This window comes from Schistocerca americana, chromosome X (assembly GCF_021461395.2).
Source record: "Schistocerca americana isolate TAMUIC-IGC-003095 chromosome X, iqSchAmer2.1, whole genome shotgun sequence".
NCBI lineage: Eukaryota > Metazoa > Arthropoda > Insecta > Orthoptera > Acrididae > Schistocerca > Schistocerca americana.
The window spans coordinates 325,982,445-325,996,222 of record NC_060130.1 but is presented as its reverse complement, the minus strand read 5'-3'; the positions used below and the strand labels follow the sequence as shown (position 1 = coordinate 325,996,222).

At 41.4% G+C, this 13,778-nt stretch overlaps 1 pseudogene; it reads right to left on the bottom strand.

Moving 5' to 3' along the window:
* Window positions 1-250: 250 nt before the first annotated feature.
* Window positions 251-368, bottom strand: LOC124557305 (annotated as a pseudogene).
* Window positions 369-13,778: the final 13,410 nt, after the last annotated feature.

The window sequence follows — 13,778 nt, the reverse complement described above, 5'->3', positions numbered from 1 at the left end:
TTAAAGTCTTTTCATTAAAGGGAGTCTAAAAACTAGACCAAACTCCGCCAGAACAGGCCTTAAAGGCCGAAAGGTACCGACCGGCCGCCGTGTCATCCTCATTCCACAGGCGTAACGGGATGCGGATATGGAGGGGTATGTGGTGAGCACAGCGCTTTCCCGGCCGTATCTCAGTTCACGAAACCGGAGCCGCTACTTCTCAATCAAGTTGCTCCTCAGTTTGTCTCACAAGGGCTGAGTGCAACCCGCTTGCCAACAGCGCTCGGCAGACCGGATGGTCTCCCACCCAACTGCTAGCCCAACCCGACAGCGCTTAACTTCGGTGAACTGACGGGAACCGGTGTTACCACTGCGGCAACGCCGTTGGCTTAAAAGGAGACTGCATCAAATATATACACTGACAGAGACTAGCAAGTATTAATCGTTGAATGAAGAATATCAAGAGCTACATGACAAGGAAAGGAAACGGTATTCGAAAAGGAGATTGGGATAACGGAATCAATGTATCAAAAAGTAGTTATGAAAAGTGTATATTTAAAACATGGAAAAAATCGAAAATGTGAATATACAGTTTTCTGTTAACGACAGAATACTAGAGCAATATGAAAAGTTAAGCAGATGATATGACATAGAAGATGATATGAAAACTCAACAGATTACTAAGAAATTTTAACTAGGTGGTGGACACTTTTTATCGTCTCTCTGTTACACATGACTGTGATAAATGAAGAAATGTAACAATCGATTTTTTATGAACTTTTCATTTTCTTATGCGTAATGACATTTTGTGTCTGGGGCTCTATCTTCAGGCTAGGAATCTTAGCTACATTTTAGTGCTACATTCTTTCCTTTGGAAACATGAGATACCTGATACAACAAAACTGTAAATGTTTCATAATGATAAACACGGAATTTGCAAGCTAAGCACTCACAAGGTGATCGTACGATCTTCCCGTCATCAACTTCATTCATATTGACAAGATGTCTAGGGAACGACTAGGACCTCAGCATATGTGAACAAGAAGACGTCACTCTAAACCGTTTTAGAGAGAATCTAATTTGAAAATTTTACCCGTGCTTGTACAGTTTGTATAGTCGTTAGTATTGAAGGTGTCTTTAGCAAAGCGAGTAAGCGCGTAGTTTCAAAAGCACGAGGGCATTGTATCCAATCTCCCTATTGGCAACTTTTTTGTTCCCACGTAATTCTAACAACAGATTCATTATAACTGTGAAAATTATCAATATTTAACGACTCATTTATCATATGCGTAATCTTTAGCCTGAAAAAAGGAGCAAAAAATTTTCCCTCGAAGACCATAAATAAGAATATATAAGAAATTTCAGTCAAATCAGTACGGTCATTTTATTTATATTATTGTCCCCTTATCCATATTTGTGTCAATGATGTGTACCTACGAAGCACTGCACGAATAACGATGGCACTGATCATCGAAATATGGCAAACATTAATTACTGCCACATCCACAACCTGTAAGGAACGCCGAATTTTTGCAATGCATCGTCTTTTCAATGTGTCTGTTGCAAGACATTCGTAAACGGTTTTCGGTAATCACACAGTTTCGTGCCGTACCACTCTTATCTGTTGTTAGAATTACGTGGGAATGAAAAAAAAGTAATGCTACCAAGATTCGATCAGCAGACCTCACGCTTATGAAATTTAACGTTTACATGCTCGGCTGCGAACTCGTTGAATACCAGCGACCACATCAAGTATATAAGCACACCTAAAACGATCAAACTCGATTTTCTCAAAAACGGTTGAGAGTCTCGTCTTTCTACTTGCATATATTGAAGTCGTAGTCGTGCCTCACACATCCTGTCGATATGAATTAAATCGGTCAGGAAAAGTCCGTACGGTCCCTTGTCAGCAACTCCCGTACATGAAGGTCTGGAAGTACACTTTGCAATCCACGCAACATAAATACACAGGTACAAACCACTACAGGCACAGTTTAAACTGTGCGCATTGACGGTACTGGGAATGGATGTAACCGATCACTGTCATTCCATAAACAGTAATCTCTCAGAGTAGATAGCACGTAAAGCAAACATAAGTGTTTCTACGAAAGCAGAGGTGACCAACGGAGGTAATGATCATTTAAATGGTTTTATATAGTCGAAAGTAAAATATTCAAATGTGTGTGAATTCCTAACGGACCAAACTGCTAACGTCATCGGTCCCTAGTCTTACACAGTACTTAAACTAACTTATGCTAAGAACAACACATACACCCAGGCCCGAGGGAGGACTCGAACCTCTGGCGGGAGTGGCCGCGCAGTCCGTGACAAGGCGCCTTAAACCGCGTGGCCACACCGCACGGCAGTGAAATACTGTTGCTACAAATTACGATCTATTACTACACAACGCTACCTTAAAGAGTAGTGTTTGCCACTTTGGTTGGCCCTCGACGAAAGAAAGTCAGTTCCGACACTGCCTCCACTCTCAGAAATCCTAGCGAAAAGAGCCCAGTTGTGTTACACATGTAATAGTGAGACAGAACCCAGTTCAGTAATCACTTTATCACTGCACAATCTTCCTTGATAGTACACACTAGGAATCCATCACTTAGAATTCGATGCTGGTGCCAATCACATAGCCATCTGGTGGCATTGTAGAATTATCTCTGCGTGTATGTCATATATTCTCAACGAGTATTTCCACACACCTTATTTGGCCGTACCTGTCAGCCTGTTCTTTCATGACAGTCTAAATAAGTTTAGAAAAAAAAATGGTTGCCTCTGTAGACGTAACGTTAATGCTAAGTAACGTCTTACTTTCTTTACTTTACATGTCGCAAGGGCTTGCTTTACGAGGCTTTCGCACTTTTTCTGCAGAATTCGTTCGTTGCCCATTCTGAGTTGATGTTCATTTTAACTGTATCATCTCGAATGTCGCTTCATCATTTAATTTTGGGCCTTGCTCTTCCTCTCGATCCATCCATTCGCCTAGAAACTACTGATGTAGGTATTTCGTTCTTTGACGTACTAGCTACCTCATCAACCCAGCTCAACCGTCTCTTCTTTCGCGTTTCGATCTTCTTACTCTGTTTATACAACCGCGTAAATCTCCATTTTCTTTTATTCTCCATTCCACGTTTTTTCCGTTGACTACAGGCCGAGAAATTTTTAGTTTCGAATATTAATTGTTTTCTTTATATTTCTTTCTATATATTAAAGCTTCAAAAATGGTCTGGTCAGATACTTCACCGAGAAAGGCGAATTTTGATGTAGATATTAAATGGTATATTCCTTTAGATTTTGATACAACTGTAAAATGTTCTGTCAGCTGCGCGTATTTCTATATCCATTCTGTTGTAATTACTAAAGATACTCCTAAAATATTTGGGGCAATCAACTGTCTTGAAAGTGAATCTATCTAAGAAATGTCAGAAAGCAGTAACTGCAGACAATTAAGTCATTCATAGAGAGGCAAGGGTGAATATTTACACGCATATTCGGATGTGGGGTCGGGTTTAAAAACTGTCTCAGACACAACATCAGTACACACGTAAGATGGAAGACTTGTTCTGCCAGAAAATATGGATCTGGAAAGAGATGTGTTACGGCCGCGTGTAGTGAGTCATTTCGACAGTCTTCCGAATGCTTCAAAGAACCAACAGAATGTTTGAAACTACTGAGTAAAAGATTACTTCCGATTGTGTTGCCCACGGTGAAGTCAGTCACCCGCTGTCTCCTAGAAGGTATATTTCTTTATTGGAAAATGAAGTGAAAGTGCAAGTAGAGTGGAACAAGAAAGTTATCTTTGCGCCAGAGTTGGCTCCTTTTCTCATGAAAACGCCTGCAGGGACAGCCTTGGCACGAGGCCGTGCGCCGAATGCTTTCAAACAGCCGTTTGTTCGTCGCTGTCTGGAAAGAAACTTCATTGTCATGCACAACTGCGAAATATTGTAGAGAAATTGCGCAACTGGGGACGCTATACATTCCGCCGGCTTTATAGGTCACCGGCCGCGAGCGGAGATCCTCGTTGTAAATTATGTACGTTAGCAAAGGCGAAGGCGTATGCCCGTACGCTGGTCATTACAAAATCACCCTCTTAACCCGCGGGGGCAGCAACTATTTATCGAAAACTTGTACTCCGGAGAAATCTTCGTCCGGGTCCAGTTCCACTTCCAGCTTCTCTCGTGTGCTTAAATTATTTGTTGCCCCGTTACAATACGAGAAAGAGCGAACGCGCTGTACTGCGTCAGAATAGCCCTGGGCTGACGGTTTCGCGCATAAACTTAGAATTTCACTCTCTCTTAGTTTAATTACATACTGTCATCCGTGAGAAGAACCCTTAGGGAGAACACCGAGAACACGAACTCAATAGACAATCGAAAATCTAACTGTGCTGAGCAGTGAAATATGGCCGCGTGGTTACATTATTCTAGAACAGGATGTAGAAGAGCTGCGGACTAACGCGACGGCAGTTCCAGTTTCTTGAAACAATGCAAGAGAGTAAATCACAGCAAAATTGACACGTACTCTTTTAAGATTTACACGTAGACATAATTCACAACGCTTCAACAGACGACAGCGAGGGCAAATGTGCGTGAACATTCAAGTAGGGATCAGTAAATTATTCGCAAATAATTGTTTAGTACGACAGATCTACTTCCTCTCGTTACCAGGAATAAAATTATTATACATTACTTTTCGCACTTACCTCTGACCTTTCGCATTCTTCGCTCAGAATAGATAATGAGAGCTATTGTCTGTCCACCGAAGAGGTGGCGAGGCTCAAAAGAAACTGGGCTCTCATTTGGGAGGTACGGAGGTCAAACACTGTCAAAACATACTGGTGTATTTTTCAAGGGGTTCCTTAAACCATGAACACCAGGATGGTTAAACCGATTTCCTGCCCCATCCATACTCAGTCCTCGTTGTTAGTTGCCTCTAGTGACCCCATGTCGACGGGACGCTGCACTCTCGGTCTATTCTCTGCTTTTATGAATACCCTCGTTACACGCTCTGAGTGGCAGACGGAATGCGCGTAGTACTGAATAATACGCTGCAATTACATTAATTCAGCCGCCGATGAATGAATGTTCTTTTCGATGAATCCCCATCGCAGAAAATCGAAATGCTCATCTCTCTTTAACACGCTTTCATGGTTTGCTATGATATTGGTGAGTGACAGATAGCGCTTATAGTATCTCGACACAGAGAAGTTCACAGAGTGGTTTTGGTTGCGGATACATTGTTCGCCTGTATACGGAACCTGGTCATCGACCCCACGTCACAGTCGTCACTGTCTAAAATTATGAAGTGTTTGCTTGGCAAATCACACACTATTTCACGGAGTTGATAGATAGAAATTCAGGATTTTATTTTCAAGTAATGAAGATTAAACAAAATTTTTGAGCAGGTCTTACGTTTATCAAATGCTGATTTTATCAGCTATGGAGAGATTTTTTATTTTTTATTTTTATTTTTATTGTTATTTTTTTACGTATAATTATTTCCTATAGCAAGGAATCGAAAACTGCTAAAGCAAAACTTCAGTTTCAGCCCACCGAATCTATGATTATCTTGCAGCCGTGTTTTGACACTTATAAAAATCATTAATATTTCATTAGAAGTGTTTTATTTTTTTAATATTGCGTCATAGCACTTTATTTGAAGAGCTTAGTTCAGTAAGTTTTTCTGAAGTATCATCTGGAGCTTTGCTTGTTTCTCATTTCTTGGAGTGCTACATTGATCTCATCTAAAGCGAATTCTCTGGAATACTCTGTTTTGTTGGTTGCCGTCTGCTTCAGGCTGCTAAGATCTTTCTTAACCATTCTTGTCTGCAGTATTAACACCACAAAAAATCGCAAAATTGCAACACTCAGATAAATGGAAAAAGGCAAAGCTCGAGGATTTGGTGTGATACAACCAGAGTTCTTCATCAACTGCGGGAACAAGACTCGTAAGCAGGGGTGGACGTCGGATGAGGTCTACGGGGTTGGGGGGGGGGGGAGTGGCGGAGGTGAAAAACAATTTTCCAGCCATCTGAAGCTGTTCTATATAACTGTTTAACTAAATTGCTAATCGTGCTATTCGTTACCAATAACCAGCTACAGGACGTTTAGGACTCTTGGAAAAATCGAGAAAAGTACGTCATATACAGTAATAAAAATTTTAATTTGAGAAATATACAAAAAGTCTTCATAATTTGCATGAAAGAGTCTTGAATACAAACACTGGATATTTCATGTGCTTAAATTCCAGAAGAATGGTAACGGAAAGATTGTCTTACAGTTTAATGCGGCGCATTCATTTTTTATTTTTCGCGAATATCTCACTTACATGGTCAATCTAAACACTAATATCTCTGTGAATGTAGAGCAAAGCGAGCCAGTCTGTCGGTCTTGGCCCATATTTGACCTTATACAAGGTGCTCCTAAACATCCTCTTAAAAACTTGTAGGACTTGTAGAGGGGACTGAGTAGACAACATTTTGAACTGGAACCCATGTTTGGAAACGTAAGGTTTCGGTGCTACAGCCGTTTGAAAATATGTTTGCTAGGTAGGTATGCACAAAGTAGTCACTGTGGGGAGTGGTTATGTCGCATCGGTTGATGTCATTTGACGTCTGTCCTACCTCTCTGATCTGGTTCATTCACGTGTCTGTGGTTGTTAGAATAATATGGTTGTGAACACACTTGCAGAATACACCGACATGATGCTTCAGTACGCCGATGCTCACGGTAATGGAAGAGCTGCTCGTCGCCTTTATCAAGATCGTTATCCACAAGTTGTTTCTTTGGTTATTAATGAGTGGAACTACAGTGATGTACTGGGTCACGCCTAATAAATTACTTGTAAAAGTGGTCGCATTATCGATATTTTTATGGGTTCCAATTCAAAATATTACATACTGAGTCCCCTCCTCAAGTCCTATAAGTTTGTAAAGGGAATTTTAGAGCATCCTATGTACGTCTTTAGCCCACGGAGAGAAGAAAATGACCTCTCAGGTAAAGCACTGCTAACTGGTAGCGTCACTAACAGATTGAACAGATCATGTAGAAACCGGTAGACGTCTTTGCTGAAGTACTGCTGCGCATCAATAGTTGACGACGAAAGCCTCTCACTGGGGTGACTGTTACGCCAGTTAATCGATTCCTGTCGTCACATGGTGACTTCGGCCTGTAGCAAGGATTACGAAAATATGTTGTGGCCCATCGTTGCCAGGACACTGTAAAAGATTGATGGCAGTCTCTTAATGATGCGGCGTAGCTTCTCTTGCGACAGTTCAACGACTGCGTCTGGGACAATAGCCGAAACGTTGTATATTTGCTAAACTACGCGTGTAAATCTCTGCACAATGTCATCCAGCACGTTGTCAAGGACAGATATGTATACGGATATTCTAAAATATTCTGCACCCCAAGTAGCCACGTGGATCTCTGAGTCTGATGACTGCAGCTACGAGGTGCATTGAGTGTGTGTGTGTGGGTGTGTGTGGGTGTGTGAAATCTTATGGGACTTAACTGCTAAGGTCATCAGTCCCTAAGCTTACACACTACTTAACCTAAATTATACTAAGGACAAACACACACACCCATGCCCGAGGGAGGACTCGAACCTCCGCCGGGACCAGTCGCACAGTCCATGACTGCAGCGCCCTAGACCGCCTGGCTAATACCGCGCGGCTAGGTGCATTGATTACAGCTAGTAGACTACAAGCCTATCTTTCTGCTCTGTTCCAGACACGTTGAAATGAAATTTCTGTATCTTCGCCTCTATTAGTCAGAACTGAGACAGAGTTCATTTGATTTTTCCTACGACCCAACTTAGATGTAGCGACAAATATAGCACATCATCCATAAAGAAGTCATATAATTAACTTAGAGTCCCTTAATGCTAAGGATAAATAGGCTGATTTTCTAGCTGCCTTTATGTTTCTCCTTGTGGATATTTAGTGTAACACTTTCACCACTACACCTAAGTCTTCAGCGAACTGATACAAAGCTTGACGATGCCCTACACACACGTATTCACACAGAGACTTCAGAGAAGCGCATAATTGTGACAGCAGTAGAATTAGACGTTTGGGGAAGAAACGTGTGCTGCTGCTCTGATAGTGAAAAAGAAATTTCTCATTTCAGATACTTTGTTCGAAGAAGATACGGGCTTGTTCAACTTACGATTGAAACACGACGTCCGAAACGCATTCGGAGCCTGGAACTGCATTTCATTAACTGTTCCTCGTGCTTTAGAAGCCATAACGGCGCATTAATCGATACCGATGCCAACGTATTTCATTATTTGTTGGCACCCCTATATTCTACACTTTCCTCAAGACGATTCTTGCAAGGCTTAACTCATAATCAAGCTTATTAGATTGGCCAGTATGATTAGTTGTCTTCGATATCTCTTTGGATACTTCTTTACGAATGACTTTATGTTCTTCTTCGGAGAGGTATAAACTATTTTCGTCTTTCTTAGCTTACACAATGCGCTGACGAATTCTACAGAGCTCTGACGAACTTTTTGGGGATAAACGTATCGTAAAACTAGGCTGAGTTGAAAAATCACAGCAGTGTCTGTGGTTTCAACAAACTCAATAACTCATTAACTCTCTCCAAAATCTCCAACTTTATTTCCTGTCCACAAATGTAAATAAACTCATTTTTGAAAGCCTTGCTAATACAAGCAGCTCTTGAAGAAACTGTCAGTAGGTGATTTTCTAGCTTCCCGTCGCTAATATACACTCTAAATCGAATAAATGATCGGAAGTTTCCGTAATTAAAAACTTCACTTTCACGATATTGGCCGGAATGAGCGACTTATTTAAAACACAAAGTTTCGTTGTCTCGGTAACCTCTTAATGATTTTTTTAGGCCTGAAAGTATTATACTATCAACAATTGGCTTAGGCCTCTCTCTACTTTCTTTTATTTCTAAGTCAAGCTTCTCGTTCATTCTACAAACAATGTCCTCCCCTGGATACTTGCAGCTGCGCAAGAAATCCTGCATGAATAGCCTGTCTATGATACTGATTCTGGTCAGGACTGAAAGATCTCCATCCTTCTCCGATAGCCTTTTATAAGCGATTTCAGTGGCTTTGTGACGAAATTTCTTGTAGCCATTGTTTTGGGGATGCCACCAACGTGAAGTACTACGAGCCACGGATAGTATTTACAAAACAGACCACCAAGTAACTGCGAACATAAAACCAATTTATACTGTTCTAAGTAGGAATGCTTCAAGTGTCAACGTGTCACAGATCACCTCTTGATCTTGGAACCTACGAATGTTTTAGCAATAATATAGTTGCTAATATCGTTATTTATGAATTCCCCCACATCATTTGAAGCACTAAGCCTGCTACTTGAATCCTGTGACTTTAACCAGTTTCTCCCGAAATTTGATGTCCATGGGCATTGATGCTCTGAAGATAAAATTTTGTAGCCGCTCGGGATTAGCCGAGCGGTCTAGGGCGCTGCAGTCATGGACTGTACGGCTGGTCCCGGCGGAGGTTCGAGTACTTCCTCGGGCATGGGTGTATGTGCGTTTGTCTTTAGGATAATTTAGGTTAAGTAGTGTGTAAGCTTAGGAGCTGATGGCCTTAACAGTTAAGTCCCATAAGATTTCACACATTTTTTGACATAAAATTTTGTAATACATTTGCATGTTCGGCTGCGATAAAAACTACATCACCGTGTTTGATGTTGGTACTGTTGGCGTCGGGCACTACTAAATAAGAAGTGTTCAAGGAGCCCGAATGGCTCTCAACACTCAGAGGCTCTGCATAAGTATCAGGAGGATTGTGCTTCAACTGCTTCAAGAAAGAGAAGAATGATTCATTCCTCGCTGACCTGAAGTATGTTCCCTCCTTGTTCTCTGAAAGGAGAAAATAATATCAAATATAAAAATTTTGAAAACAACTACGACTATTTTCCTCAACGTTACATCTATTAGTATCATGTTACGATCTCTTCGCTCTGTTAATAGCACATGGATCATATTTTATTCACATGCCCGGATGATTAGTACATCTATCAGCGAGGTGACAAATCTTTCTCACGTAAAGCTTCCAGTCCGTTCATGACTACCCACCCTTGTGTTGAACATATCAGTACTGAGCAGTGTGCAAATTGTACCAGCCACAACGTCCACTGTCGTGCGGCTACCGCAATAATCCAGAAGAGTTTGCCGTACTTTAGTTGACCCCTCTGCTCACGGGAGTCGGGGATTAGTGAGAGCAGAGCTGAGGGAGAAGAACTTCCGAACCTCGCTGCGTGCTAACATCATACATGTGATACATGCTTCCGGTTCATAGCCACCATCTTATATGGTAAAACGGAAGCAATAAGGTTTCGTGAAAGTGTCTTATAAGACCGCAGTAAAAGTAATATAGTAAATTACGTATTTTCTAAGAAGATACCAAAGTTTTTATTATTACCGTTCGTAACCAAAAGGTTTACTGGGTACCCCGCTTATCTCTGCGACCATATGGAGTGATCTGTCACAAAAAGTATGCTGTACTGGAAATGTTGGCCGGCCGCGTTGGCCAAGCGGTTCTAGGCGCCTCAGTCCGGAACCGCGCGACTGCTACGGTCGCAGGTTCGAATTCTACCTCGGGCATGGATGTGTGTGATGTCCTTAGGTTAGATAGGTTTAAGTATTTCTAAGTTCTAGGGGACTGACGACCTCAGATGTTAAGTCCCATAGTACTCAGAGCCATTTGGAAATGTTGTGTAACGAATCATTATTTCTCGACTAGGGAGACGATGCAGCATAAGTTCCAGAAAAATTCGTTGTTCTACAAATAGGGCTGGGGAGTAGGTCAGTCTGAATTTGGTTTGTAGACCTATTCCCTTACCCATCTAGGGAAACACTGGGCTGTTTCCCCATTTCTCCATCAGATTCACACGGCACAGAAATTAAAATGCTGTCACACAATAACAAGAAATTACATTAATCACAGACAAATGGGAAACACCTCTTTCATCCCTTGAAAGAGGGGACAGAAGGGTACCGGCGTCAGGCAACGAGCCAACAAGTGTGCTAAGAATGTCCAAACCGTGCAACAAATAACGAGCCATCCCTGTAAGAGAACGCGAGAGGAAAGAAAGATGAAGAGATGAAGTACGAAGAGGCATTTTGCCTAGTTTTTCCTCAGTAAAAGAAAAAAATGAAGATATGGTGAAAAGCTCTCAGAAGTCAAAAATCACTTTCTTCCATCCTAGTATGATATATGCGCAGAAATTAAACGAGACGTGAGGGTACAGATCGAGAAAATTAAACTTCACCGCTTAGTCCAGTAACGGCGTCAAAAAATGGTTCAAATGGCTCTGAGCACTGTAGGACTTAACTTCTGAGATCATCAGTCCCCTAGAACTTAGAACTACTTAAACCTAACTAACCTAAGGAAATCACACACATCCATGCCCGAGGCAGGATTCGAACCTGCGACGGCTTTTGTATGCAAGAAATGAGGTAGAAGGTTTTATTTTTTTATCTTCAGAAATTTTTGAATTTTTTCAGGTTTTCTCCTATTAATCGGAAACTGTGCGTGCTACTGAAAATACTATCCTTAGCAAAATGAATCAGATGACGTACTTCAATGTCAAAATCGGTGCAGCCGATTGGCTGTAATCAGTTGTCAAATTTCGTTCATTTTTACTAACTTGGCTAAAAAGTCGGCTCCAAAGTCTGTAAATCAATAACGGTTACTCCAAATGAAGATTGTCAAGTTATCTTAGTTGTAGAGCATGAAATTTCGTATTACAAAATCATCTAGTTTTCAGTTTTAGGCACTATGAAGCGTTCATACACTTGAAAGCCAAAGAAATTCCATTTTGTTGTTTTTTTGTAAGTGAATGTTATTCAGTGAAATGAAATTTCCGACGGGAAGACATAAATCTGCCCCACCTTTGGTGTAGAGGTATCTATAGATCTCCCTCGATTGACATGTAAACAGCAGAGGCTGTCATCCCCTCCGTTTCTTTGTTAATGTTTCCATTGTTATCTGCTCCCACTCTCTCTATGCTGTGCGAAAGACGCATTCAAAACTCCTTGTCTTCCGAAATTTTCGTTTCCTCGTTTGAGCTTACTTTCGCTGTGCGGTCAGTGTATTTAAAATTACTGCTTCAGATCGCATGGAGGTGTGCTTTACATGTTTCGGCAATTGGGCAGGTGGTGATGTAGTTTGAATGAAACAGAGAGGACTGGTAACGCTACTGAAATCCAGTAACGATAGAAAAATCTCAGCATGTCGGAGGTTATTAACTGGCGTAGCTGAAGCTGAAGTGCACAGTGTTTGTCAGAAGAAGTGCAATAACCCAAAACTGACTAGATCGTCTTTGACAAAACTCCCTGCACTGTCAACGTCGGATCTTCGCCCATACAAGAAGGTATTTAATTTTAATAAACACTACTTTTATTGTGGCGAGGAAACTGATGCTAACGGAGAGAATCTTAGCAGACGTCCCTATGCAAATCAAAATATTGTTCGTAATGTGATGAAACTTGAATTACTGTTATTGGGGTTGCTGAAAGTCGATGTGATGACTGGGCTCTCGAAATGTTGGAACGTATCCTTTATGAGGACCTTTGTGCTAAAAATGCTCAATGGCATAGGTTTTATCAGAGGGATTTTTACTGGCCAATCAGGGGTGGAGGAAAACGAGGAATTCTTGGATCCACGCAGATAGAGGAAGCAATGGTGATGATTTCCTTCTACAACAGACAATCAGAAAAGTGCCAGTTTACTCTGCAGGAGTTAAAGGACAAAATTACGAATGCCTGGGGGCCTGTTGTAAGGACCATAAAAGCCCGATTCTTCCGGAAGTATGGTGAAGAAATGACGATTGTTGATAGACATAAAAAGAGCACTGTAGTTTGTTTCAAAAGTACAAGCTATAAAAATACTGTCTGATAGTTTCTATCACAGCAAGCTATCAGATCCACGAGAAGAGCGACTGATAATTTTATGTGCTGCTGCAGATATACTTCGTGAGGACATCCGTACACAGGTCTGTGATACATTGCTATACCCCCCGCCCCCCACCCGATGATTTTTTTCCAGTTGTTCAATCAGTGATCCCTGAATCATTGCTCCGTTTCTTTAAGTCGTTGGTTTTGAAAAACAAACGAGGAGCTCTAGATAAATGAAAAAAAAAACGTGTGTTGCTTTGTCACATGCAGTGATTTCTCCTGTACAACCGCTGTCATTTCTGTCTTCACTATTGGTTGGGCTAAGTACATTCATGCACAAAAGATTCGAATCGAGATTTATTGCCGACACTCGTAGTGCAATTGGATTCGTACCTCCGTATATGGAGCTTCCCTGTTTGAGACTTCCTCGATTGCACAACCTGAGAATCCTAACATAACCAGTGAAGGATTCATCCAGCTCATCTCTGATAACGTCAATTTCAGCATCTGCATGACACTTTCCATTACATGGGAGGAATCATGGCAGTCATTTCCTAAGCAGCTATGGAGGCTGACAAGAACACCAATCGGAAAAGGAGACGTTCAACTTCTGAATTTGTGCCTCCCCAAGTGAGGTTCCGCAAAGGGGAACAAAGTCTTCTGAAAGATCTGGTCGTTTAAAGACACCAGATTCTTCATCAGATATCATTTTCGATGAAGATACAAATGTTGCAGTCACACAGGAGACGTTTCTCGCAAATGAGAGCAACAAGAGCCACATGATTTTGATGCTTATGAGGAACTTTAAGGGCAGAGGTATTCAAGTGCTACAGCCAAAGAAGATGCGGATTCATTCATTGTCGAAGCAGCAATTTCCGAAGCTGCTGA